Source organism: Orbicella franksi, chromosome 7 (genome assembly GCF_964199315.1).
Source record: "Orbicella franksi chromosome 7, jaOrbFran1.1, whole genome shotgun sequence".
NCBI classification, from domain to species: domain Eukaryota; kingdom Metazoa; phylum Cnidaria; class Anthozoa; order Scleractinia; family Merulinidae; genus Orbicella; species Orbicella franksi.
In genome coordinates this window covers 20,825,141-20,853,115 of record NC_138151.1, presented here as the reverse complement: position 1 = coordinate 20,853,115, position 27,975 = coordinate 20,825,141, and the positions used below count along the sequence as shown (strand labels likewise).

General features: G+C 39.0%; 1 protein-coding gene and 2 pseudogenes across 3 annotated transcripts in view; 2 read left to right on the top strand and 1 right to left on the bottom strand.

The window, feature by feature from the left end:
* LOC145492428 (uncharacterized) overlaps window positions 1-27,975 on the top strand; it is a 456,732-nt gene that overhangs the window by 319,255 nt on the left and 109,502 nt on the right. The window contains exon 1 of one of the 2 annotated variants that reach the window (XM_081471876.1): window positions 22,395-22,605. The exons of the other annotated variant lie outside the window; for it this stretch is intronic. The gene's annotated coding sequence lies outside the window, so the exon portion shown is untranslated. Of the gene's footprint in view, window positions 1-22,394; window positions 22,606-27,975 lie in introns of those variants that run through there. 2 annotated transcript variants of the gene reach the window in all.
* Window positions 12-27,897, bottom strand: LOC145493642 (uncharacterized; annotated as a pseudogene). Its single transcript, XR_014050146.1, has 19 exons — window positions 25,071-27,897; window positions 17,423-17,776; window positions 16,002-16,256; window positions 15,222-15,488; window positions 13,929-14,222; window positions 11,458-11,769; window positions 11,225-11,260; window positions 10,930-11,082; window positions 9,649-9,724; window positions 8,774-8,813; window positions 8,295-8,553; window positions 7,295-7,405; window positions 6,743-6,933; window positions 6,475-6,597; window positions 2,124-2,194; window positions 1,740-1,776; window positions 1,199-1,314; window positions 1,064-1,163; window positions 12-850 (listed from the first exon to the last, which is right to left on the bottom strand). The product of XR_014050146.1 is annotated as an uncharacterized LOC145493642 (transcript).
* Window positions 19,946-21,715, top strand: LOC145492379 (uncharacterized; annotated as a pseudogene).

Here is a 27,975-nt window from a genome sequence, read left to right as displayed (position 1 = left end):
AGCTCGACCTATAGCAGCTACAGCTAATCACGCTAAACCGTTGCATAAACTGTCTCTTGTATCCATAATAGCTAAAAGAACTACATTAAAGACCTATAAGTGCTCGCCAATCTGATATCACTGATGAACATAAACACACTTCTTGAAACATGTGAAGTTATCAAAGTAATTGAAAACGCCACCAAAACATGTTTACAACAAACATACAACCATACTACTCTATGCAACAAATAAAAGAAAACTGAATTAGTTCGACCACCACGTGTCAATGGTGGTTCGTTAACAGGAGGTAATTACGTTGTCGACCTCTTATCCGTCGGATCATTTAAAAGAGATGACAAATTTGGTAATAAACTGGCGTAAACTCTCGGTTTTGAGGCATGGAACAGTTTATGCTCGTATGGGCTTCTAATGGAGAGCAAGGGGGGAGGGGAACTCACCAATAGCAACTCTTTGGGATCGAATTGCAATGGTTGAGGGTCAACAGCCATCGGAACGCCACGTCTGTTCATAGAGAGACAAAAATAGTCTAAGAGCTTCCACCTACTCCAGTTGGCGTGGAAGTAGAATTTCCTGCAGGTTGCACTTTAAAATGAAACAAGTGTTGTCCACGTAGAGTTACAAAGGGCATAACAGGCAACCGTGATATCTGATTACCTTATATCAAGGGAGGGTAGGCATAACTCGGGGCAGGGGCTGATGGAAGGGTGATAACCGAGATGTTACAATAGTTATCTACATAACAATAATGTACTTATTACAAAGTTGGAGGATAAAACAGTTATTCAGCTGTAAGATCTTCAACGTTGGCGTACAAATTGTTGTCTTACTGTTTGAGATTGACGTACGTCTGCAAAAGAAAAGCAATTAATGCAATTACTAAGCTGCCATATATAAAAGTTGGATGACATATACAAGAAATCTCTTCATTTAGAAATTATTGGCTATGCCAAAAAAATAAAGAAAAATGAGAAAAAAGGTTAAAGCGTAACTTCTCAGCGACGATAGTTAAAGGAAATAAAACTGAATACTCACTCGTCAACATTTGATTGTCCATACTTACTCTGTGGTTTCTCTCCATTTCTTTCATCGTATCTTTTAGTTTGGCAAACGATGGCCGATCAGTTGGATTTTCTTCCCAGCACTTGATCATAATCTGGTATCTAAATAAATTGAGTAACAGGATATATTCATTTACAGTTTGTTGTCCACATGTTTAGGCTTCGGCATTCTGAATCCTTCTTGAAGTTTGCTGGCGATTTCTCGAGCGTTTACTCCTGGATATGGAGATCCACCTGGACAAGATCAAGGAATCTATTCATTATGCATAACACAAGAAAGAAACCTCCTGTTGCAGCGAAAAGGCACTAGTGTTTGTCGGCAACCACCATTTTTTCCATTAACCCTCACAAAGAGTTTCCAGAATAAATGTCCTTGAGTATTTTTAAAGCCAAGGTTAGGGTTTTGTGATTGTTATGGTTCAAATGTAAATCTCATACGGGAACATCACGAGGCTACCATAGCGGGACACGATTTTTCATTGTTTCTAACATTGCGTGATCAGATATTTCTGCTATGGGACTGTTACAAACACGTCACGTGACGCAGATAAACCGAGGATTATGTTCAATTGATATTCACCAAACTTGTAAATTGGCGTTTTACGTTTGCCCATTCGTTTTTGATCCTGATTATAAAACAATAGAAAATATTTGGACCACAAACGTGAAACTTACTACAATAAGAATCTCGTACAACAGGACACCATAGCTCCAACTGCGAGAAAAAGGTACGATTAGTTGATACTAAGTGACATAAAAGCAGATAAAAATATTGATTAACCTGAAAGATTAGCTTGGTGAAGTCTTCTGTTGCATTGCGTAACATCATGAGTATTTCACTCTTTAGACATCTGCTCCTTTTGTAAGTAAAATGGAATTAAATGCAGTGCACCCAGTCGGAAAATGAGGTATTCAATTTAGTAGTGGAGTTTTTAAGAAAATGTTTTGAAACCAGTAAGTGTGGGTTGAATCAGCTTCGTTGTAAACTAAATGAGGATACTTCCTCTAAAAGAAATTAAAGTACCTTAGATAATGTCATATTAAAAGGTGTAAAATACTTACACGTCACTTTGTGTTGTGTATGTTCCATATAACAAAGCTTCATAAGCAGTCCACTTCACATGCAGACGACCCTTATTATGAAAGAAAATAATCGAAATTAAAACCACAAAAAATTTATGATGTATATTCTGTAGACGTGCAACAACTGTAATTCCTTTGAAATTCGTACCCGACTTCGTTTGGTGTAAATATCATCCTCCTGAACATTCCTCGCCATTCCAAAATCTGTCACCTTGTATTTCTCTCCTTCACCAACAAGAACATTTCTGGCTGCCAAGTCACGATGAATTATCTGAAAGAAAAATTGTAATTACTGGGGTAGCGCGTTTCGCTGAGTGGAATGGAAGAAACTGTACAATTTAACAGTTTACAGGATATAATAAATAATGAAGAAAAAGGAATACAAACAAACCTCTCTCGAAGACAAATAGAACATGCCATCAGCAATCTGCCAAGCGAACCTCATCAGTTGTTCTGCAGTCAGATTGGTTTGCGGTTTCACATCCGGGTATCTAAAGTAAGTGTCATTTAGCCCACGGCTCTTCCTCAAATATCCCAGCAGATCACCGTATGGTACATACTCAATAAGGACCAGCAGAGGATCTATGGTAAATTGAAACCGCGGAAATGAAAATAAAAATAAATCGTTTACTCTGGGATATAATTCATGGTAGGACACATATATAGTTTTCTCTTATTTAGTGCCGTTTGCTTGCGGTTAGCATTTAAGGGGTAAAGAGGAAGGCGACTATATGGGCATATACTGTAATTCATGGTAGGACACATACAATCGCCTTCTCCTTTACCCCTCAAATACTAACCGCATGCAAACAGCAGTAAATAAAAGAAAACTATATATGTGTCCTACCATGAATTATATACCTGTTCAGTTCCACGTATCAATGAAAGATTCACTCGCTTACTCTCAGTGGACAACTCGAAATAGACTAAAACCAAATCGTTGACTTGCGATCACGTGTTTTTCGACGAACAAGACAAATCAAAATATAATATCACAACGTTAACTCAGCAATGTCCGGGGAGGGGTGGCTAAGTTATATGTCCAGTCTCTTAGGAGCTCGTATGACTCTTCCACTGCGGGTTCGGGCCTGAGCAATACCAACTGTTTTATAATTAAGTTTAAGCAACCAGCACTTTTAATATAATTTTACATGTGGAGACCTTTAGAAACAAAACTACTTGTTTAATCGTTCACACAATTTTCGACCGAACATCCGTCATCAACAGTGTAACGGTTAAGATATCAACTGTATGTAACATAATAGACCTTTTAGCTTGGGCGATTTGCTTTCCCATTACAAACCACGTGACATTCTCTAGAAAATTGTTCTTTTACCCGTCTAAAAATTATTCATTCATACACACACGACTATTTGAACATTTGAAAGCAAGCATTCTCAAGAGCGTCATGAAATGGGGCAACAAACCGCGCAAGCTAAAAAGGTCTACACATTACGATGTATAAAATCTCAAAGTTGTAGCGGTAACACAGAGTGCGCGTGCACCTGGCCATAAACTATCGGTCAAGATGTCTACAAGAAAAGCAGCACAGAACGGCTGAGCCGTTCCAAATTCAAATAGCCGTTTTTAACTGATTCAGACGCCGAACTTTTCATGTACTTAATTCAACGTATTAGGTTCGGCTCATGAAAAGTTCGGCGTCTGAACTGGGCCTAATATTAAAATATAAGAATTAACAATGTGGTCACAAGTACAATATGTAAGATAACCCTAACATTAAAAGCAGTAAAAATTGATTAAGAATAGATCCACTTCGCACTCAGAGTCCTGTGAGATCTAATGTTTTTAAGTTGTTTCTAAAAGTAGTGTACGTTTGTATCTTTCGAGATTCGTCCGGTACAGCATTCCACAATTTCGATGTAGCGTGTCTCCATGATCTTAAGCCGAAAGTTGTTGATTGTACTTTTGGAAGGTCCAGTATTGTGGTGCCCCTAAGGTTATAAGTGGAGCACCTTACTGTTATAAGATCAAGTAAACTTGCTGGTCCTGCATTGCTGGCCAACATCTTGAAAACAGTGGACAATATTTTCGCTAATTGCTGTTCACGAAGACTTGAGAGACCGATACGCTTACAAAGTTCCTCATAAGGCGAGGACTTATCTCTAAAAACAAAACGGAGCGCTCGTTCGTTCACCATCTCTAACTTGTCAGCTGACTTCTTAATACAGAAGTGCCACGTTTCGGAGCAGTAATTAAAGTGTGGCAGAATAAAAGCTTTGTAAAGATCCCTTCTAGTCTCAAAAGACAACAGTTTCTGCATCCTTTTTGCTCATTGATGAGTAACATCCATGAGCTTAGGAGGCAGTAGGATGGCGCTCGATCACTCACTCACTCGATTCTAATTAATTTATTCATTAAACCTGGATTAAACAATTTTCTCCTCCCTCCCCTGCTAAGTATTGTTTTTGTCCAAGAGTGTTCAGTCGTCTTCAGGAAGGTTCTTTGACGAGGGGGGGGACCAGAAAGGCGTACATTTTTGCCCGATAAATCGAGAGCCTGGGTACGAGTGTGTCGAACATCTCGAAGATTGAAGTCAGCCATTTTGGTTTCATGTGATTTTATCTCGTAAATATGTTTTTTTTTTACCTTTCAGCTTTTGCTCACACCTAGATGAAAGCTGGTAGAGGTATTTATGACTGTGGTCATGTATCATGCACAACAGCACGGTCGGCGAGGTCAAAGAATTGATACATGACACCCGGGAAGACGAAGCCAGAAAGTGAGATCGTGATTAGCATATGGGCGAAGTTAAGCTCCTAGCTTTTTTTCTTGGCAAGAGAATTTGATGGTTTTCACTCGCTTTCTCTCGTTGCGGAGTCCAAGGTAAGCTTAAATTCTTGTTAGGCTTTGGTTTCATTGTTTCTTTATTGTTTTATTTTATTTTGTATGTGCATATTGAAATTCTGCCTGTGTTAGTATCGCAAGCTCGAAATTTGTAAACTTGTTTTTAAATACTAAGGGGAAAAAAATTTCGAATTGCCTAATCTTTTAGTTTGTTGTCGTTCACACTACATTTTTTTTGTATTCCATGCAGTTCGACCAGAGTGAAAATTTCTTCACGGATGATATGCAAGACAACCTACATGTGCGATTGAGTAGATATACACTGCAATATTTTAGTGATGGATGAACAAATTAAGTCAAAGAGGCTGTGTAGATCTATATTTTTGGCAAGAAAGATATGCTGTCCAATTGTGTCAAAAAGCCGGACGCATGGTGGCTGGTGATGTAGAGTGTTTTTGTTTTTTTGCTCCTAGAAATGAGAGATTTAAACAAATTGATATCAAAAATTGAATTCTGGAGAAGAGAATGCTTGATACTTGTCAACATAAGTATATTCTGTAATCGTTGCAAAAATCTATTAGAAGAGACATATCCGCAATCCTTTGGAATATTACTGCATTGCTAGCGAGACTAGCACAAACAATTTGTATTGTGTTCATGAGCAAGACACTTAACTCTCACAAGGCCTCTTTCCACCCAGGAGTATAAATAAGTATTGGCAAATTTAATATTGCGGGGTAACCCTGCGATCGACTAGCATTTCATCCGGGGGTAGTAGAAATACTCCTAGTCGCTTCATGCTACAGAAACCGGGATTAGTGCCGACCTGATGGGCCACTTGGCTCATATGCAGACTTTACTTCCACTTTGAAGTTGCTGTTTGCCTCTTTTTTTAGAACGAATGTTCGTGCAAAACATTTCATACGAACATGACTTTATTTTCAAGAGAATGAACGCACAGGTGATGTCCATTTTCTTACGAATAGTTTTGCACAAAGACTCGTTTTGCCACAGAGGCAAAAATCAACTATTCATCCATGAGCTGGCTCAGGGAGCCTTTGATTAATACAGCGATCTGTTGACTGACTTTTCTACATATTTTAGCGAGGTGCTTTTCAAAATTTAATTTCTCATCAATTGTCACGCCAAGAAGTTCCATTGTGTTGGATATGGGAAGTTGTTCCTCTTCATACTATTTCGCGCAAACCATATATCAGCACTGATAAGTTCATTGTTGACTGTTTCTTCAACTTTGGAGAGTTCATTGTCAGCGTAAAAGATTTGAGTGTCGTCAGCGTAAGTGGACAGAGTGCTCTTCTCAATAACATATGAAAGATCGTTCATAAAGACGTTAAATAATAAGGGGCCGAGGATAGATCCCTGTGGTACACCATTAGATATATATTGCCAATTTGAAAGTGTGTCCCCCAGTCTGACTCTTTGGAATCGATTTGATAAGGATAATTATTTTGGGATTTGATAAAGATAATTATTATGGGAAGCTCAGTAAATATATGATACTCACTCGACTTTGTTTGGTGTAAATATCATCTTGCTGATCATTCCTCGCCATCCCAAAATCTGTCACCTTGCATTTCTCTTCTTCACCAACAAGAACATTTCTGGCCGCCAAGTCACGATGGATTATCTGAAGTAAAGATGTGATTATTTCAAAATTACCGTCATGGCTACATGTGCTTGATCTGTAGTCCTGTTTTTGTATTGTAAGTCTTTTTCCAGGTTTGAGATACCTTTAGTAGTCATAGAATAGCAATTAGTAGAGATGCTTTTACCTTTCTTGACGACAAATAAGCCATCCCGTCAGCTATCTGCCATGCAAACCTCATCAACTGCTTTGAAGTTAGGTTGGTTTCCGGCTTTCTATCCGGGTTATTAAAATATGTGTCACTGAGTCCACGACTCTTTCTCAAATAACCCAGCAGATCACCGTACGGCACATATTCAATAAGGACCAGTAACGGATCTAAAATAAAGGAAAATACCCTTACCTTATGAAGTTCAAGTATAAAGTGACTACAGAAACAATCTCCATAAACTGCAGGGAACTTAACCTAAAGTTTGAGAGTGCCGGAACGGAAAGAGTGAGTACATGGCAAACATACGGAAAATACTAAGGCATATGTGTACATACTTCACTTTTAAATGTTCAATCTTAGACATTGATTGATATTCTGTTAGCGATTTCAGTGTGTGCGTTTTCATAAAACTAACGTCTGATAAACTTTTTATTATAATCGCCAAATGCATATTATATTACTGAACTCAACTCCTGATTGTTAATTGACGTAGCCATGTCACATTACATAAAGAAATATTTTCTTTACCCGACTCGGTAACACATGCAATCAGCTTGATCACGTGAGGATGAGGCTTCAGTTTTTTCATGAGCTCGAGCTCTGAGAGCAGGTCCTTCCTATCTGATTCAGGAGCGTTTTCTACTTGAGGTAAATAAATTAAAGCTAAAAATTTAGCAAAAGTGAGAATATGAGTCAGTCAGTCAGGCAATCAATCAATCAATCAATCAATCAATCAATCAGTCAGTCAGTCAGTCAGTCAGTCAATCAATCAATTAATCAATCAATCAATCGATCGATCGATCGATCGACCAATCAGTCAGTCAGTCAGTCAGTCAGTTAGTTAGGTAGTCATGCAAAAATGAAAGCAAGCAAGCAGTGAGTTAGGCCGTATGTTCGTCAATCCGTCCGTCCGTCAGTCAGTCAGTCAGTCAGTCAGTCAGTCAGTCAGTCAGTCAGTCATCAGACAATCAATTAAATCAATCGGTCGAAGAACCGCTATCTTACAAAAGACAAAGTCAGGAGGATATCAATAACTACTTATTAACCGCGAATGAGGTCTTTACGGGGAAATCGCAAACCGTCTATGCTGCAAGGCCGAGGTTTGAGAAATTTCCCGTGAAGACTGAACGTTGGACGTTGATAAGTAGTTTATTGTATGGCTCTATGACGGAAGTTCCAATTTCGCTCTGGCTGTTTCCTTTGTCCTGTTCAACAACTACTCGTTCATAATTTAACGCTATGGGTTCGCTGTGCTCTCCCAAAATTGAAGCTCGTCAGGGTAATAGGAGTCATTCGCAGAGTGTTCCTCGTTTCTCATCGTTTAAAGCCGCTACAATTTTCAGGAAAACGCAATAGTTTCATTATTATCTTTTGCTTTGTTTTTGTAGCCCCGCAATCGGCACTTGGGCATCATGGGAGAATAATGCCCTAGAATTAGCCAATAAGAGCGCACGTTATATCGGCTTCAAACCAAAGCCATATAATAAGAGCTTTAATCATAAGCTTAAAATATATAATTTTCCATAACCTTTCATCATTTTCACAGCCACAGTTATGACACCTTGGCTGCCATAGATGTTCTTAGCTGTTGCCTTAGCGACTTGAGAGAAAGCTCCCTTTCCGATATTTTTAATGATATCCACTTGCTCTCGACTGATCTCCCAGCTTCTTGTTGAAGGATGAAGAGGCATGTAATCTCCACCACTGTTAGGAATCTCGTAGGTTATGCTGGTAACATCAATTGTTTCTGTGGACTGAACTTCTGCTGCGTGGTGGTCAACAGTGTTCTTGAAGGGAACGTAAAACAAATTACGAAGTTATACCGCTAAACAACCTTTATCAACGCGGTAGAAACTGAGGTGGATACCTAGAAATGATACGAAGGCATTTTAGTGTCAGAAAAAATGTCCATTTTTGGGTTATTCTGACTCATTTGTAATGGTAATGTAATAAAACCGATATTTTCTTCTAGTCCATAACGAGAGACACATTGAAAGAAGAGCTTACCATCTCAATGCAATCTGCACTTAATGAGGATCTGCTAATGCTGGAATTAGAAAACATGATTTCATTTTAAACCCTTTTAAGTATCGTGTTGGTGGTGTAAATAGTCATGAATAGCTATTGCTTCCTGGAGCTGTCAGTTAAGGTGGTTTACTACAGTTTTGATGGATTACACAGCCCAACTTCGAACTCTTTTCAAAAATGTTCCAAAATGTTTTACCTTTCTCTATTTACTGTTTCTCCGAGTCTTTTACCATTCTATGTGAAACTTGAACAATTTAAACGTCAACAAATGGCCAAAATGAAAGACCGAGTACCTACGGAGAGACTGGGCACTAGTAGGTTAAAAGACGTTTTTCTCAAAATCTACACCTTTGACCCCACCTCAAAATTTTCAGGAATAAGAAATTGGCTCTGATTAAACATTCCCCCGCAAAGTAAAATAAAAATCTGTAACACAGATTTTTCGCAAACTAAGAAAATTTGAAATTTTGCCTGTTTCACAAATAGCTCAAAATCTGTCTCACAGATCTTTTTTAAATTTTATCTCTAAACGCGATTCAACCCGATCCTCGATCAAAGACTGCGCATGACTTTAATTTAAGTACAGGCTCATGTGACGCCATGCGCCATGTATCGTGTGCGAGAAAACAAGAGTGACTAAAAACTTTTTTACCCCTTGTTTAACGACATTTATCTATCGCTACGTATGCCAAAATGATTTAACGCGTTTCAAATACTGAAGTTGCTTTCGTTTTTTCAAAGCGTTACTTGCGGCATTTTTGCACGTGCAACTAATATACTGACTTCTGGCAGGCAATCGTAGCGTGCGCTATTATGTCTAGGGAAAACTGCTGAACTTTGACGGCTATACTCACCGCTTTTCACGCCGCTTAGAAATTACTGAAAAACAACAACAACAACAGCAAAATATGTGCTCAAAAAGACAAATAACTAATGAAAAAATGGCCTACTTGAGAATACTATTTTTCAAGTTTTGTATACATCTCCTGATACCTCAAAAAATGATTTCATTCTGGGACTGTATTAAGGGCTTACAAGCAAACATATCAGTCAGGCTCATACCTTTTTTTCTCCCTGCACACGTTGGGATCAGCCAGGACAACTGGATCAGGACTGTACGGGGTAACCTTAGAATTGACTTTAGGGAGGCTTTACTTAAAATTGATGCTATCCGGCTCAAGGTTTATAAAAGGCTAGAGATTTCACGAGATGAACAGCAGAAAAGAGTAGTGAAAACTGAGTGTCAGTTATTTATAGGGTCCTTTCAAAGTTTCTACCTCGGGTAGACACACAACACAACTAATTTAGTCCAGTGTGAAGAAAAAAATGGAATTCCATTTGTCCATTTATGTATGCTTCCAGCCGAGCTCATCTCCAGCTCATCTCACTTCGACGGCTAAATAACTTTGTTAATTTCCATTTCAGTAGAGCGTGTCTAGAAACTAAATAATAAGTGTTACTTTTTGCCAAGAGGGCACGGTAACGAATCCTGCAATCTGATTGGTTCTTAGCGCAGTCCGGATTTTCCTATCTCTGAGCACGATCACGGTAACGGCGGGAAACAGCGCGGGTGAAATCGTCCTGTTGGTCAATTTTCCTGATCGAGTGAACTGACGGTAATCGTCAATCTTCCGCCCTTTTTACACTTCCATCGACGATTAATCAATGAAGGTTTAGCTCTATTCACTTTTAAATGGCAAGGAAAGTCACTGTTAGTAAATTCAATAGAGTATTTTGAAGTTGTGAGAGTTTGTTTGGTTGTTTGTAGCTCGGCGTTGTAATGGCGCGTTATCCTGTGTTTCTCTCGCCGCACAATTTTAAGCGAAAAAAGTCATTTGCAGTCGAGTTTATATCTTTCTATGTCTAGTATCTGAGTTACTTGCTCGGTCACTCGTTAGAGTTTTTGCGATGGTTTGTATACGGCAAGTTAGGCAATTCACTTACAAAGTTGCGTAGACAAACCTGCTCGTAAGCCAATTTCCCGCAGGAAAAAAATAAATAGGTTATTTGCCGGCTTAGGGTCGGTACGTATAGTGAAAAACTGTGACCTCGGGCGTGAAAATGCTGCCTTCGGCCTGCGGCCCCGGGCAGCATTTTCAAGACCTCGGTCACAGTGTTTCACTATACGGACCAACCATAAGCCGGCAAATAACAGATATTTACCATACCTGGACCTCGACATATTCTCCAGTGGATAACACTGATAACAACAATGATTATCGCCAATAGGATTATAATACTGAGATAAACAGCGTGAAGAATCTCCAGTTCTTTATCGCATCTAACAACTGTGGGTGATAACATTTACAATTAAAGCGACAAATAGGAGCATATTTTTGGTCACGTCTTACCAAACAAGTCTTGCCAAATAAATATATACTTATATATATATACGTATATATAAATATATACACCGAATTGTTTTATTACCTGTTTGATTCTGGTTCGCAGTCGATCTACTGGACTCTGAAATAACAGGAAAACAGACATAAAACTAGTATTCAAGAATGTACCCGCGTTTAAGGACAGTAATAACCACTGTTCCAGTCCGTAACCACTACAACATTAAATTCCAAGTTAGTTGTTACGAAAAACAAAAATTTCATTTTAACTAGCGAGTTACATAACTAATCCAGAAAAAGAAAAAAAAGCCATTACTTTACCTTCCAAAACATTGATTCTCTTTATGTTTTGCTGTTTTTTCAAACTTTCTCCATATTTGTTAGTTGCCGTAACCAAAAATTCATACTGCTGGCCTTTTTCAAGTGCGACGACATATTCAAGTATAGAGACATCATAAATGACCTCAATCTTTCTCCAGTCTCCTACGGTATCATCACTGGTAACGTTTCGAATATACACAGTGTATTGTGTGATGTCCGCTCCATTGCTGTTTGGCTTTGTCCATTTTATGACCACTTCATCGCTGTGTATCTCGGCAGGCAAGTCTTTAATTTCTGGTGTCTCGGGAATTCCTAAGTGATAAAGTTATTCAGCAAATTGTTTCCAACTAGTTGGATCAAATGAGTTCAAAGCATTTTTACTGTAATATCGCTTTCTGCGAAATAATAGCGGACCTTCGGCGGCCCTCCGGGCTCCATACTTATATAGGAAAGAAAAGGAAACACATGAATTGATTTTCTTGGCTAGCGGTATTGCTCGTGGGCGCGTTCGCACGACGATGGCGACGACGGAGTCGCGCAAGATGACGGCCATATTCCGGCTAATACAGTGGAACCCCGATAACTCGAACTCGGATAACTCGAACTCCCCCGCTAACTCGAACCAAGTCCCATTTTCCTAGGATTTGACCCCACTTTTCATTCATTTTTAACTCGGTTAACTCGAGCTCGGATAACTCGAATTCCCCACTAACTCGAACTAAATTTCGTTTCCCCTGATAAAAATTTACCCCGATAACTCGAATTCTGGTTCATGTAACTCACCAGGGATGTCATCCCATTAGCTTTCCTTGTCGTGTAGTCGGTAAAAACACTCAAAACTAACACCACAGCAACTTGATTTTAATTAGTGCAACCGACCGTTCATATATTTGAGAGTCATTTCCCGATGTTATGAGTCACACCGGATGCGGTGCCTTTAGCTGTCACAGTATACTGAAGTGCTGAACAATCAGTAAACTATCAATTATTAACATGGCAACTGAGTTGGATATTCAATCGATCCCGCTAGGTCGAACTGTTTTTCGTTTCCCTTCAGAGTTCGAGTTACCGGGGTTCTACTGTAGTTTGACAGAGACATGCAGCCTTAGTTTATAGCGTACTTCATTGATATTGGAAATCCGTATTATGGTCAATTGGTCAATGGGCCACCCTGCATAAATAAAGTTTTACCTACCTACCTACCTGTCAAAACAACTTATCTGCTGACCACTATCAAGTGACCATATCGCGGGCTCAAGTTTAGATGATATGATATTTGAGTTTGGGTTGTTCGGAAGCCAGTTAACGCTAACCCAGTATTTTAACCAAAGTATAAATTTTTCTTACATACAAATATTTTTACTGCTTTTGTTTTGTGCAGTTTTAGATTTTTCAAACTCAAAACAGAATGCCAAACAACATAAACAGAAAACCTCACCGCAAAGTGACAAAACGCAAATCAAAATTCTCGCTTATCCTGGGTTAGCTTAATCGAGCTTTGAACAACCAGGCCCAGGGGCTCCGCTTTTAGGCTTAGATACATTACTTTATTTACCCTCGGATTTCAGAGTAGCTTGTGCAGCTAATATCTCCGAGCATTTAACCATCAGACGAGAGAAGACCACCAAACCGAGAACTACGTCCCCTACTCTTTTCAATCAGTGTGTGGGTCTTTTACGTCCCACAGAATTAATTATGAAGAGTTGTGAGACGGGGCCTACGGTTTATAGTCCTTATCCGAGAAGACTAGAAAGTCTAACCATTTGCAGATGTCATTACAAAGGCAGCACTTTCTCCTCAATTATTTAAAGACCCTGAGTGTTGGTCCGGCCGGAGTTTGAACCCGCGACCTCCCACATGCTAGTCCGGTGCTCTACCACTGAGGTAACCGGTCGGCGGTTAAGGCTTAGTTAAATGTATTAGATAGACGGATAAATAACCAGACAGACAGATAGATAGATAGGTAGAAAGATAGACACCTTTTATATTATATGCAAACTAATAAAATACCAGGTGAGCTTTCGCGCGAAAACGTGGTATCTTCTCACCTGAAAATAACATGTTATCCTCACATGTGAAAGGATCACCGTTGCTATGGTTACGTAATAAATGGCGCCTTGCGCAGCGAAATTAAAATCGCTTGGGATTTTATTGGAGTTTATATAGTAAATAGAACATTACATGGCCACTTGGAGAAACGAAATTTCTCTTCTCGTGTTAAAATATTCTTCAACACTCGAAGAGAAATCTCGTATCTCCAAGCGGCCATGTAATATCCTCTATTTATTAAATTTACATCAAGATGGCCCTTTTAGAAGTTTCAGGACCTGATATTAACATGGGCCCTGATGGACTGTGTAGTTTTAGTGATATCTTTGCATCAAAAATAAATTACCACGTAGAGCTGTTGTATGATAGTGAATATCTTTAAGTTGAAATACTCTGTTAATAAAAATCAATAGATATCTCACCGTTAGTCTTTGTCCTGATAGTCTTTTGCCCAGGTGTACCTTCAAAGACAGCATTTCTGGCAAACACCTTCACGTTGTACTCAGTATCTCTCTCCAAATCTCCAACAGACAGACTGGTTATTCCAGGATCAGAAATATTAACATTTTTTATCTCAGTGCTACCCTTTGTTATGACCACTCGGTATGCTGTGATCTGACTCCCTCCATCATCAGTTGGTGCAGTCCATTTTATTGTCAGTGAAGTAGCTTGAATATCTGTCCCTGAAGATATGATGGCTGGGGGGCCTGGTTTCTCTAAAAGAAATTTGATTTATATCATATATCTCTATTTTTATTCAAATCGGGCTCACTCAATGATGTATTGACTCTCACTCTTACTTCTAGGCAACCGTAAAAACAGCCTAAATTAGTCATTTTTGCGGCTATCAGCCTCGAAATTCGTATAATAACTAAGGATAAATATGTCCTATTTCCTTAAGTTTTAAATTTAGAATACCTTAAAACCTCACGTATGCTTCAGTATTTAAACATGAACACGTTTCATACTTCGCATGAGTCTCGTGTTCCAGTCGGACGCTTCGGAACACTAGCTAGCGTGTTGTCTGAATGAACTACGCGGTAGCGTATATTACCTGCATAAAACCCGTTCTTGACGACGCAATACATCTTTGGCTGTGAAAAATGTGACACAACTTTCGTATTCATAGCGTGCGATTCTCGAAAATTAGAGCATACTTGACGTATTCATTAGTATTCGAAGACGTTCACGTCAGAAGTGGCGTCGTGCATCGCGTTTTCCAGTCGCAAACTCTCGAACAACTGAGAGTATTCGAAAATGTTCGAGTCATAAATGATCGCTATATCTTCGAAGAACATCTAATGCAACATTAATCTACCAAAACGTGGCCCGTATGATTTATCGAACACTTCGAGTCATTCACGAGTATTAAATTTGAATACGGAAAAACAGGCCGGATTCCTCTAGAATATTCCAGGTGTATTTCGAGTCAGCCGTAATCGAATACGTCAGAACATTGCGGCATACGCGGCGTGAGCCGATCCGTATCCGAGCGAATTCGGGCCCGAATATTTGGCTTTTCGCGCAGTGATGTCTACTATGAACATTCTGTCTTATAAGATGAAAATGCGATCGCTGTCGGTGGTTTAGTGGACTAGTAATCTTAAGCTGATAAATAAAAGGGGCTTTTCTGCGGCGGGACAAGTTACTTTTCTCTTAGTCATCTCTCTTTACAATAAACTTTGTATATTTCTGAAAGATATAAGGACACCTACGTATTTGTTCCAGAGTCATTGAAAAGTCGCTTAAAGGATCAAGGCCATTGTAAGTGACACACTTGTATTCACCAAAATCTTGCTCATCATTTAAGGACACATCCACTGTACTTTCTTTAGTTGTGAATGTGTTTAGTTTATTTCCATCAGGTTTGTACCAAGTGAGTGTTGGTGTAGGAACGCCATCTGACACACACTTTAACGTCACTGTCTGACCAATCCAAGACTTAGCAGCTGATGAAGTAACACTTAGTATGTTTGCCGGGTCTGTAAAGAAAATATTGAAAAAGAGATATAATAAATCATCATAATAATAAATCAATATTTGAAGAGGAGGCCTCCAATCACCTAGAGGTGGTTTTTAGGAGGGTCCTCTAAAAAAAAAAGTCTAAAATATACATTAACTGTCTAAAATACAAAAGTAATAAACGCTAAAATCTTAAAACTAAAGCTAGGGTTTAAAACTGGAACTAGGATCAAAAATACTACTACTAACTAAGGTTAAAAATGGTTAAGTATAAACTGTTTCAGTTAGTGTATAACACAAAGTTTACGTTTTCTCTTAAACTGAGTTGGCAAACAAGCAAAACCTAATCATCGAAAGGAAACTCCGCTCTAATTTGCTTTGCCTATATCCGTTATGTAAAGTGGGGCGCAAATTTGGAAAATTTCCCTCAACTTTTCAAGCAGAATACAGAGAAAAAAGGAGTGATTACATTTAAAAGAAATTAAGTTGAAGTCTTGATGTAGAGATTTGATATCAAATAATTCCAGACTCACAACCAACCACCAAGATCTCTTTGTGAGATTTTGTTCCTGCTGAGTTGTTAGCTGTACATGTATACAGTCCATCATCTGTCCTCTTTATTTGGTCGAAGTTCAAATACGCTGAGCTCCTACCGGACCTTTTTATTTTTCCATTTCGTATCCATGATACTTCCGGGTCTGGTTTTCCAGTCGCTGAACAAGTAATATTGACTGAAGATCCCTCAATGTAACTTCCGTTTATTGACGGTGGACTGATTTCTGGTATTTCTGTAATTACACGAAAGCCATGATCAGCGTTAGAAAACCTTTAGTTACAGCCAAGAGTTGTGAAAATGTATCTCCCTCTTTGATTTATCCATCCAGAAATACCAACTCTCTCTAATGTACCCGTAAAAGGCGCTTCTATCGACAAAGCGTATTTCCCCGTGGACCGCCGTTTCTAAATTGCCTGATCATCTAAAGAATGGTATCATGCGGACGTAAAAGGAAACGCACAGCCGCTGTTTTCGGCAACCCTAAAATAACTTAATTGACATATCCCAAGGCCTGGGCTGGGAGCCTCCCTCTCTGTCCCACCATTTTCTCTTGTTACAGCTAATAACCAACCAACTCATATAATTGAAGAATTCTGGTGTTTATAAAACCTGTGAAATAAAAATCACTAAGAAAGTGAGTGATAACAATGACATCCACGAAGCAACTATGTCTTTAAAAGTTTTCGATTTACTTTCGCATTCCACCCTCACCTTCCCATTCCTCAACGTCCAAAACGACCATCCAGTTATTTCAAAGCCACATCTGTCATGTGAAGTTTATAATCTCGTAATTATTGATATACTTTGTAGCACTTTACAATAAAATAGTTGTCGCAATTTGCAATCCTGCCCCTCTTTGCCGCTTTTTCATAGCTTGTCGCCGAGTGTTATTGAGTATTATGATAACCCAGAATGGCCAGGGCTATAGCGTCGGTCATATTTTTCACTAGCTTTTAGTTTGCTCGCGTCCATCAAAGCCAGATCAGTCGCCTTAATCATCGAGACGATCGACACCACGAGTGCTTTACGCGACTTCTGTGTTTTAGAGTCGTGTGACCTCATCGAAGTTCCATATAAGCTGACTAACAAGAGGCGTTCCCTGGCCAGTCAAGTTAATTGGCTGGCCGATACTACAGATCAATCTTAAAATTTCTCCTAAAGGGTCAATTCTTTTGGCGCGAAAATGTATTTTGCTGTAACTAAATTAAGTATCTGGTAATTTCCGGGTGATTTGGTCTGAAATTCTTTTCTAAGCCTTTCTACATCAACTTGGATCTTTCAATGCAAGCTTTGCAATGATCTGGCCCTTGCGCTGTTCTATGTCTCCTGTCACCAGTAGTCATGTGATAAAAAATACAGGACGTTTGATTATTTGTAGTAAATGTATGTCTTACGTACCTGTCACAATGAGCTGAACCTTACTCTCTAAATCTGTTCCTGAGTTTGGAGCAAGTGCACACTTAAATTCCGTGTTGTCTCGAGGAGTTACATTGTCAACAACAAGGGAAGCTCTTCCTTCAATCCTAACTCTTCCTTTGTAAGCAGCAGGTATACTTTGATGATTCATAACACTTCCATTCGTTAATTTTACTAGCATTCCAGCGAAAGCACCACTGGGTTCTTTTACGCTGTAGATAATCCCTAGCAGCTCTGCTTGATTGTCCAGAGTGTAATCCCACAAAAGTTTAGCATTGCTTCCATTCCCAGCATAGCTTGGATTAGGAGGCTCCAAAGTGAATTTCAATACTCCGTCTAAACATTCAAGAAAAGTAAAAAAGCCTTTCTAACATCATTGTTGCAAAGTAGGTTCATATTATATTACTGGAAAAATTAATAGAAGCACACATCGTGATCATGTAATGAAAGTAGATAGGCTTTTGTCGTATAGGTACATGTATTTGTGTTAGAATTTCCTTACTCCCCCATCTGGCCGAGGAGCCATCTTCAGCTGAACTATGCCTTCATAAAGTCGAGTAGAAGGCAAAACACCAGAAAATACACGAATGAATTAACTAGCTGAAAAACGGTCTTTGCTCAAATGGGCAGCTGCGCCGAGTTGAAAGAAAAAATTATGTTTTAATTTTCTCCGTGTGACTTTCACTGTTGCCTTGATGAGAGAGATACCATGAAGAGAACGGCCAGTGAGATTGAAATGTTTAGAGACAGGTTTTGAGGTATGAAAGTCCTCAAACAAACTTTCCCTTAATATCGAAATATTTAATGCAATTTAGTTTCGCTCCTTTTCTTGATCATGTTTACTAGAAGTGTTGTCGTCCGATATATCGACCGACTAATACTGATAGTCGGTGGACATTCGCTCGCGCTGTGTCTGGTGACATATTGGTCGAGCGTAAGTGAGATCCGATCAATTGTGTGTGGAATATCGGCTAAGTGTTGGTAGAATATCACACTTATTAATCAATAGTAGTAAACAAAAACCTAAGTACAGAAAAGCAAGAAGTGAATCAATTGATAAACTGTCTTGCATTAGAAAATTAGGACTGGAAAAGTATATACAGTCAAACCTCTACACAACGGCCACCTTAGGGACGGAGGAATGTGGCCGTTGTCGAGAGATGGGCGTTATGGGGAGGTAGGGGTGTAACATGACACCTGTTTTCGTGGGTGCAACATTTCTTTTCTTTAAAAATGCTTTTTTTAGCATATGAACTGTACGTAACACAGTTAAAATATATCAATAAAACAGAAACTAAACAGAAACAGAGACTAAACTAAATGAGGGAAGGATCAATTTTGTTGACCTTTTACAATAAAAAAAATGGGGTTTTGTTTAGGCCGGTCGTCAGTCGATGGTTAACTGGCCGTTTTGTCAGTCGAAATGCGTTTTATTGGCCGTTACCGTTGTGGAGAGGTGGCCTTTGTAGAGAATTTAAAATAAGAGTGAATGTACACTATCCGTTCGGACCAAAAAAAGTGACCGTTGTACAGAGGTGGCCGTTAGTGGAAGTTCGACAAAGAGTATTACGAGAGTTTACCTTTAGTTAGCCAAAGCAATAAAAACGTAATCAATGTTGACACACCATGAATCACAAAAGGTATTTTGACTTCAAGAGAACTTAAAAAATGTTATTTGAAAATTTTGCTTAGAATTCAAACAAAACCAGTGAAAGAGTATGTAAAAATTACCGGAACAAATTTAACAAAATGTATTGTGAGAAATTTAATTAACTTAAAGGCAACCTGAAATTTTATTGGAGGTTAATAAAGTGAGTAATCAAAACAGTGAATTAAAATCAGAGTTACGTGGATATTGCAAAGAAAATGATAATATAATGTCTGATCCAGAAGAGATAGCTAAAATGTTTAAGGAGTACTTTGTATATGTTGAGGCAAGCCTTGCTGGAAAAATCCCAGAGATTTTTAGGAATCTTCGGGATATGAGATTTTAAGGTAAAAAATTAATGGGATACAGGATATTTGGGGGTAGAATTAATAGGATACGGGCTATTTAGATCAGATTGAACGGGATGTCGAGTGGGAAAATCGTTAATTTTTGCATTCTTAATCTACGGGATGCGGGATATTTTTGCCAAAAAGTAACGGGATATGGGATATAGTAAACACCCGCATATAAAAACGCATGATTTCGGGGTTCAGGATGATCTAGTTCTTAGGGACCGGTCATTAGTTATCGCCTGGCGGGGGGGGGGGGGGGCGGGGCGGAGGATTTTGAGGGGGATCACATGGTTTTCTGAGAAACGGAAGGAGGCATCAAGCGTAATTGACAGGCGGAGAGGGGGGGACCAGAATAAAAAAAATGGAATTTCTGGTGGCGGTGGGATCTCCATGAATATTTAACATATAAAACCATGTCAAATGAAATTATGCTATTTAATTATATAATAAAATAATCAATTTTTGTGCATGTCGTATCAGTGACGATGGATTGAAACTGTTTATTTTTTAATATTTCAAATGTCAAAATTCCATGTTTCAAATTCTTTTATAGAGAATCGAATAGAGTCGATGGAAAAGAGTCAATAGAAAAGTTCATTGAACGCGGCCGAACGACGCAACTGTAAGTTTTTCGCCTATGAAAAGCAAAGAGCAGATCATTTAAAACTAAGGCTGGAAAAAATGCTTCACTTGTCGGAGGTAACGGAAATGTCTGAGCACAATAAGTCTTTGCTTGCCTGTCGTATGATTCCGACCATCAAAGGCATTTTAAATGTTATTGACGAAGTAGCAAACAGTGATGGCTCAGTTGACACTGGAGATTCCAGAGTTGAATCTATTTAATTTTTGAAAGTAAGCAATGCTTGCAAACAAGGCCTTGAAATAATTAGCGATCTCTGCTTGCCACCTGTGAAGCCAAGATGGGCAGATCTGACAGATGCCGGACCTGGTGTTGGCGTTTCTAATTATGACATTCGCTTTCGCGATGCTGAGCTGGCTCGAATTCACAACTCGGATTACCGAGTACGATGCCACCGCTCGAGAGGTGACAGCGGGCAAGGCGAGGCCGAACGAACAAACTCGGCCATTTCAGACGCTCTTGTTGACGGTGCAACGCTGGAATGGGAGATGTACCGTCGATTCGAAGATCTCTCTGAAGACGAAATCAAGGCCATGTCTCTCCATTCCTACGAAAAGTACGAAAAAGAGCACACGGAAAAAAACGCTTGGCATGTTTGCAAGCAGGTCGCCGAAAGGATAGACGACGGCCCTGTCTTGAATAATTGCATCAGTAGTAGACTTAGTAAGTCTTCCGAAGAGTTGTTCTTTTTTAATGCTTCTGAGTTTAATGCGTACCGAAATGCTTCAGAAAACAGTAAGACCGAAATACCTGGTGCGGCCTATTTTAGAAAGATAGAAAGCTTTATTGAGGACCACTATGTCCGAGGAGAGCTCTTTTTTGAATTTTGTCGGGATGCCTGTAATAGCCAAAGAGATGCAAGCTCCACACTCTGTTCCTGGTGTACCAACAACAGATGGGTGGGACCAGTAACAGAGAGAATCCCCCAGCCTGTGCCAGACAAAGAATATCCAGGACATTTTATGGATGTGTAAGAAACGCCAACAACAGATCGTACTCCAGACGATTATCAACCGAGGAACTGTCTGAAGGGCTTGTACGAACAAAACGCTATCTCTGCGGACAATCCAAACACCGTCGCTGCTTTCTGTGCTACCTACAATGTCGAGGAAAAGCATGTCATTGAATACCTTGGTCATCTAAATGATATAAACATCAGGAAGGATATTAGAACAAGGGAGGCTAACGACAAAAGAAGATTAGAAAAGGAGCTAAAATAAAAGGATTACAAGTGGGGCACACTCATTGAGAATGGAAAAGTTGAGAAGCTGAAGGTGAGACAGCTTGACCTTTACCTTTGAGAACATGGCCTGACCACTGTTGGTCTGAAGCTGGACAAGATAAAGGCAATTCGTTGTCATTACTTTAGACAAAAAAGTACAGGCGATGGAAATGAGTTGTCCAGCAGTGAAGAAGAGAGTGAAGAATCAGAGGCGGAGTCTGATGACGAGTCAGATGACGACGAGAATACCGAACAAGATCTTGTCATTGCTGACCTCGATGAACAGTCAACTGTTCGTATACCAGATCTAACTTTTGTACCAGATGAGCAAATAGCTGAAGTCACGGTACAAGCATACACTGAATGAAAAGCCAAAAAAGCAAAGAGGAAACAAGAAAACAAGAAAAAGTGGAAAAAAACAGAAAACAAAAAAGCAAAAAAAACAAAGGCTGATCTAACACTACAGATCAACAGAATAGTCGTCTCATTTCACTCATTTTTGCACTTCCAGATGGCCGAATTACTGCTGAATATGACATGCTCATAGGTACTTGATAGACTCTTATTAAATTTGCACTCTATTAAAAAAGTAACTTTGCACTGTTCATCCATTTGAGATTGTTATATTGCTGCATGTCAGCTGACAACAGATAATGGGATCCAGACTAGAAAATGACACGGATCAAGAGACACTTTTGAGACTGCGGGATAAGGGCTTCATTATACTGTAAGTACATCATAGATTAAAATTCTACCTGAATGTTAAAAAACACTGAATATACACCTCAAAAGTTGAATATGGGTGCGAAGACATGGGGAGGGGGATCACGACAGCTGTCAACAGTGTTGAGAGGGATCACTTCGGTGATACAACATTTAAAGAGGGGATCGGCTAAATTTCGCCGTGTTCAGCCCAAAATACTCTGCCCCCCCCCCTCCCCCCCCCCCCCCAGGCGATAAATAATGACCGGTCCCTTATTTATCGGGTGTTTAGTGAGAAAGCTTGCACGTTTATAGAGTGAAACGGTTTACCCAGCCATGAGTGGATTTTAAATTTAACACACACTTATTCTTTCAGCCAAGAGCGAAAACATATCACATGATCGTGGAGAATGTAAACAATGTCACGCAATCTCACGGTACTAAAATCACAACAGTTTAGACCAAATTTAGACTAATTTTATACCAAAGATTCAAAGGTTCATGTCTGGATTTAGGAAAAAGGAAAAACCTTTTCGCCTGACTGCCTTCGATAGCAGATGTGCTGCGCTTGAAAACCCAGGGGGTTCTCCGTTAAAGAAGGTTGCGGCAGAGAGCTCAGGGGCTACCAGCTGATACTTAGCCAGGCCCCGAGGATCTTATCCCAGGGGGGTGGGGTGAGCCACACATCACAGCGGTATTTCGAGCTAGAAACCCGGCTACCGCCTGACTAATTGTTTGTTTAGCAAGAAAACTCAGTAATATCGGAACAAACAGTTTTTCTGACAATTCCCGGTATGCAACAATATCAACTTTCCCTATGCCTCAGAAGATTTTCCTAACAAACATCTAGCAAACAATCCTCAGCAAGTGCGCCACTGAAAATAATTTAAAAGCGGAAATTTGATTTGAATGGCCGCGCTGGGTCACTTTTTACAAGTTCGCTCTTACTTGAAAGGGATTATAGTTAATGCATTCCCCATCAAATCGAAGTTCCCAAATAGGAAGTAAGTTTAACTCCGTTTCGGTTTGAAATGCGGAGGGCTGGAAATAGTTTCTTTGAAGAATGGCAATTCCACTAAATCCGACTCGGATGAAGATGAACCAAAACAGAATCGGTCAAGTTGATGGTACAAAATGTATATTAGGAGCGACTGTTTAAGAATTTCACAAAATCTAACTTACTTACGGCTCGTAGTGTTGAATGCAATAAGGAATACGTTAACCACCGTTAGCGATGCTGCTGTGGTTTTATTCCTTAACCATTGCTGCGATTATAGATCAGCTAAGTCATTGTTCTTGCCACTTGAAGTAAACGAATAAAGCACAATAGAAATAAAACAAGGAAGCATTGGTGCGCCTGTGTTAAATAAAGGACTTATTTAGCTTCCTTTCCTCAGGCTGTAATTGTACCAGAGATCCAGTTCGTAAAAAGAAAGAACGTTTTTCCGATTCAAAACCACTTTTTGTAGATTTATATCTTTGGTATGTTATCTCGTTAGAATATGCTCAGAGCCTTTTTTCCATAAATGAAGAAGGTCTTGTTGTATATATTTTTAAGTTTTACCATATGGCATTCTTGCATGCACGTAACATTTTTCAGACGTAACATCCCTAAAATACCCAAACCTTTATGAAGCACAAAGGTTCCATCAATTAGTAGCTCTCCCCGTCTTCCTAACAGAAATCAGCCTGACAGAAAGTCTTTTGGTTAAAAATGAACCCATGCTTGGATAAGGTTTGTTGTTGTGTCCGTCTAAGGAGCTTTATGCCCCAATTGGCTTAATTTTGCAGTTGGTATTAAAGCATCGAAAGTCGCTTTTGGTGCTATGATAGGAGGACTTGTTATACAGTAATAGCCCACGTATAAGAACCTGGGTTTTAAGAACCTGTTAGCCTAAAATTTTCATTTTAAGCCCCCTCCACATAAGAACCCATTACGGCTAACATTTTAAGTTAGGTTCTTATCAGTGGGGTTGCTGTAAAAGTGTATAGGTAGAAACTGCTGAATTAAGATAATCATCTATTTAAAAGTAACTTGACATAACTTTTTTTATGTCTACTGTGTTTGCCATTCAAATAATTCCCCAAGTATTTGCAAGTACTGTACCCTACTACAGTATCAAAGAAAGTTTTCTGACCATCTCCATCTCTGTGAGAATCACAAAATATTAAATGTAAAATATCAAAATATATCCCAATGAAAATAAATAATTGCAAAATATCAAAACAACGTAAGCTACCAATGGGTAATGCCTCAGCTTCTCAACATGAGTTTCTTTGTTATGTTTTGTTAAGGACATATACTGTACCTGGACTGAACTGCCTATAGACATTGCTCTACGGTACAAATAAATGATTTATACTGTATTATGAGATGATATTTATAATATATATAGTATATTCAGATGAAATTCATATGAAAATATAAGAACCTATTTTAAGAACCTTGGTAGCCTAAATTTGCTTTAAGTACCATTTATATAAGAACCTATTTAGGCTAAATTGAAAAATTCAGGTTCTTATACGTGAGCTATTACTGTAGTATTTTCGAGAAAATCTCCAGATGTAGCCCGCTTACGCAGCCAAATGTCTGAAATGATTCAGTTCATTTTATTGAGACAATTTAGCAGTATCACGTTCATAGGGCAGAGGTCATTCATATTTTTACAACCGAACGTCAATTGTTCGATTCCGCTTTTATCTTTGTTGTGATCACTTTGTTAGTACCTCAATTTAGTCTAATACATATTCTGTGAATTGTGTTCATTGGTGACTCGAAATGCTCGTGCTGCTAGATAGACTTCGAGGGAAATGACCTATTCTGATCACAATGTAACTTAACCCAAATTAGTCGAGCACACTTCACTGAGCTATTTTCGCCTATCTTGGTTTAATTTCCTGCAAATTTGTAACCGAACACGTTGAGTACGTCGCATTTATCGGAAAAGACTTCTTAATCATTTCACTCTTCCGGGATGCTGCTTTTACTCGGATTATACAACTGCAAATAACTTTCTTATGATATGCGTGACTTAAAATTAAGTAACTTAAATGTCTGCACCTACCTGTAGGCGGAAGTATGAACATGATTAAATATAGAAGACGGGCTGGTGCGAGGTTTTCCGCCATCATAAGCCTGTAGCAAAGCTTATTGTCTAAGCGTTGTTGTCAGATCCAATCGAAGAAACAATGCCTGTCGCTTTTGTAGTTTGGGAGGCAAACGAATTCAGTTGGATGAATACCGTCCCAGCGGTTGCCTCTATTTGGAAAGTCACACTTCAATTAAGAGTCCCTGTCCATAAAAATGGGAAATAACTCGGCAAGGGTCGAAAATCCGATTTCGCTCATATTTTCATGGTAGATAGGCTAGGGCATGGCAAAAACTACTGGATAGTTTTTTTGGCAAAATATCCTTTTATTTCAAAGAAATATGCAAATTACAAAATTCCGTTAAAATCGTCATTTGACGCACCATTTTATCAAGCAAGTTTGATAGCCTCGCATGCAAAACCACATCATTCTTCCGTCTTTAAAACACTCAAATATTTTTGTGCAATGTTTAAATGTGTACTGGGTTGATTTTAGGGAATGTTGCGTTGTCTTTTTGGGTGCAAAATAATTAAATTTCGAAGACATGTATTTCATTCACTTAAAAGTACTTCGTGAATATAATTAATTTTCACCATGTGCGAAACCTTGAAATGCATTAAGCTTCTGGTTGTTGAATCGCAGAAGTATGGTCTACAGATTCCTGTAAAAATTTCTTTGGGCAAATGATTGCGAGCGACGCGAGAGCTTTTCAAAGTACGTCAAAAATGCAAATATTTGACCATCCGTCGTCAAATTTCAATTTACTGGTTAGACGTATATTTTAGCATGCGCCACATGACTTGACCTATAATAAGATGAAATAGCCACAGAGCTGATAATTTCGAAATGTTCTAACCTCATTTCCTGTTGAAAGGCAGGTCCAAAGGCGATTTGACGTGTTTCTCTCACCATTCGCACATAAAGTAGAAGTTTGCTTTTGTTTACATAACGTCCGATGTACATCGCCAACTGTCAACTTATTTAATGGTCGAATACCATGAATCTGTGACCCTCTTTCGACACATATGATCACCACTGCATCTAAGTGAAAAACGGCTAAGTCATTTGTAGATAGTTGCTTGCTTTGCACTATACCAAAATATTACGTTTGATCATCATGGTTTGATGGCTTGAATGCCGGTTCCTTGTTCGTCACGCAATGCTGTCATCCCATTTTAGCGGGTAGAGGTAGGACAATTTCTATCCTAATACGTAAGGCTCCGTAAGGCTTGGAACCACTGGGAGCGCACAATCGTGTCGAGTAGGGAGAGATTAAATTAAGAAATGAAAAGAATGAATAGTTAACCATTGCCCCTGTTGTTATCTTTTACTCGACCACCGCCACCTACATGCCCTACGTAATACTGTAACGCTAAACTCATACTAGGTCTTTTCGCGCTGTGCAATTATTTTTGGTTTACATGCAATACAGCGGGCTACCCTCGGGGAAATGGGCGGTGACCGCTTAACGGGGCTAGAGGTTGGTGTACCTTGAATATTTAATTTTTCACTATCGGGTTATAAATTTCTTGGTGAACATGGAGTCAATTCAAGACAATCAAGATAGACGTGTGTTTGAATTATCACTCGTCATGCACCTTTAATTTCAGACTCTTATCTGCTGTCGGCCTTTCCAAAACAAAGTTTTTAAATTTTGGGTGGTCGCTTAATGGGGGTAAAGACAATAATGAAACCCTTATCGGAACGACCAAATGGTGGCCGCGGAGGTAACCGGTCAATAGGTGTTTTATTTACAATATTTTACTGACAATAATTTTGGACTGTATTGACAACAATCCTCTATTTTCTGTTAGAAACATACTAATGCCTCGCCACTGAGCAAACAAAATACGCCAAATAAAATGGCATGGCCAGGGCTATTTACTCACGTAATTATGTGCTAATTCAATTTAGTCTGTTTTTCTCACGAATTAGACACGTTGTGATTTCCTATTTTCATTTCAGCTAGTTCTTGCTTCATTGATCTATAATTTATTTATGGCGATTTTTTTTAAAATTCTAGTGAATACAGGCACTAGCTTTATCAGCTGTTGTCTGAAACATCAGAACGTACAACAAACGTGATTTGGACCGACGCCACGTACTCTATAGAATACGATTATATAAATATACGCATATTATATATATGAACAAACAGATGAACAATGATTAAATTTTTTCACTTATCCTGAGAGTGCTCTATACAAATTAGATCAAAATGGGCAGCATATGCCGTGACAGCATTGCGTGACGAACAAATAACGGCTGTAAGATTGTGCTGCGCCGACACGCTTATCAGCAATGGTCAGCAATCGATCAAAGGTAATATTTTGGCGCAGTGCAAAGCAAGCAACTATCTTACAAATGACTCAGCCGTTTTTGACTTAGATGCAGTGATGTTCATATGCGCAGAAAGTTGGTCACAGATTCATGGTATTCGACCAATAATAGGTTGACAGCAGGCGATGTACATCGGACGTTAACGCTGTGTAAACAAAAGCAAACTTCTGCTTTATGTGCGACGAATGGTGAGAGATCGACTAGAAACACGTCAAATCGACTTTGGACCTGCCTTTTACAACAAATAAGGTTAGAACATTTCGAAATTATCAGCTCTGTGTCTACTTCATCCTATTATAGGTCAAGTCGTGTGGCGCATGCTAAAATATACGTCTAACCAGTAAATTGAAATTTGACGACGGATGGTCAAATATTTGCATTTTTGACGTACTTTGAAAAGCTCTCGCGTCGCTCGCAATCATTCGCCCAAAAAAATTTTTACAGGAATCTGTAGACCATCCTTCTGCGATTCAACAACCAGAAGCTTAATGCATTTCAAGGTTTTGCACATGGTGAAGATTAATTATATTCACGAAGTAC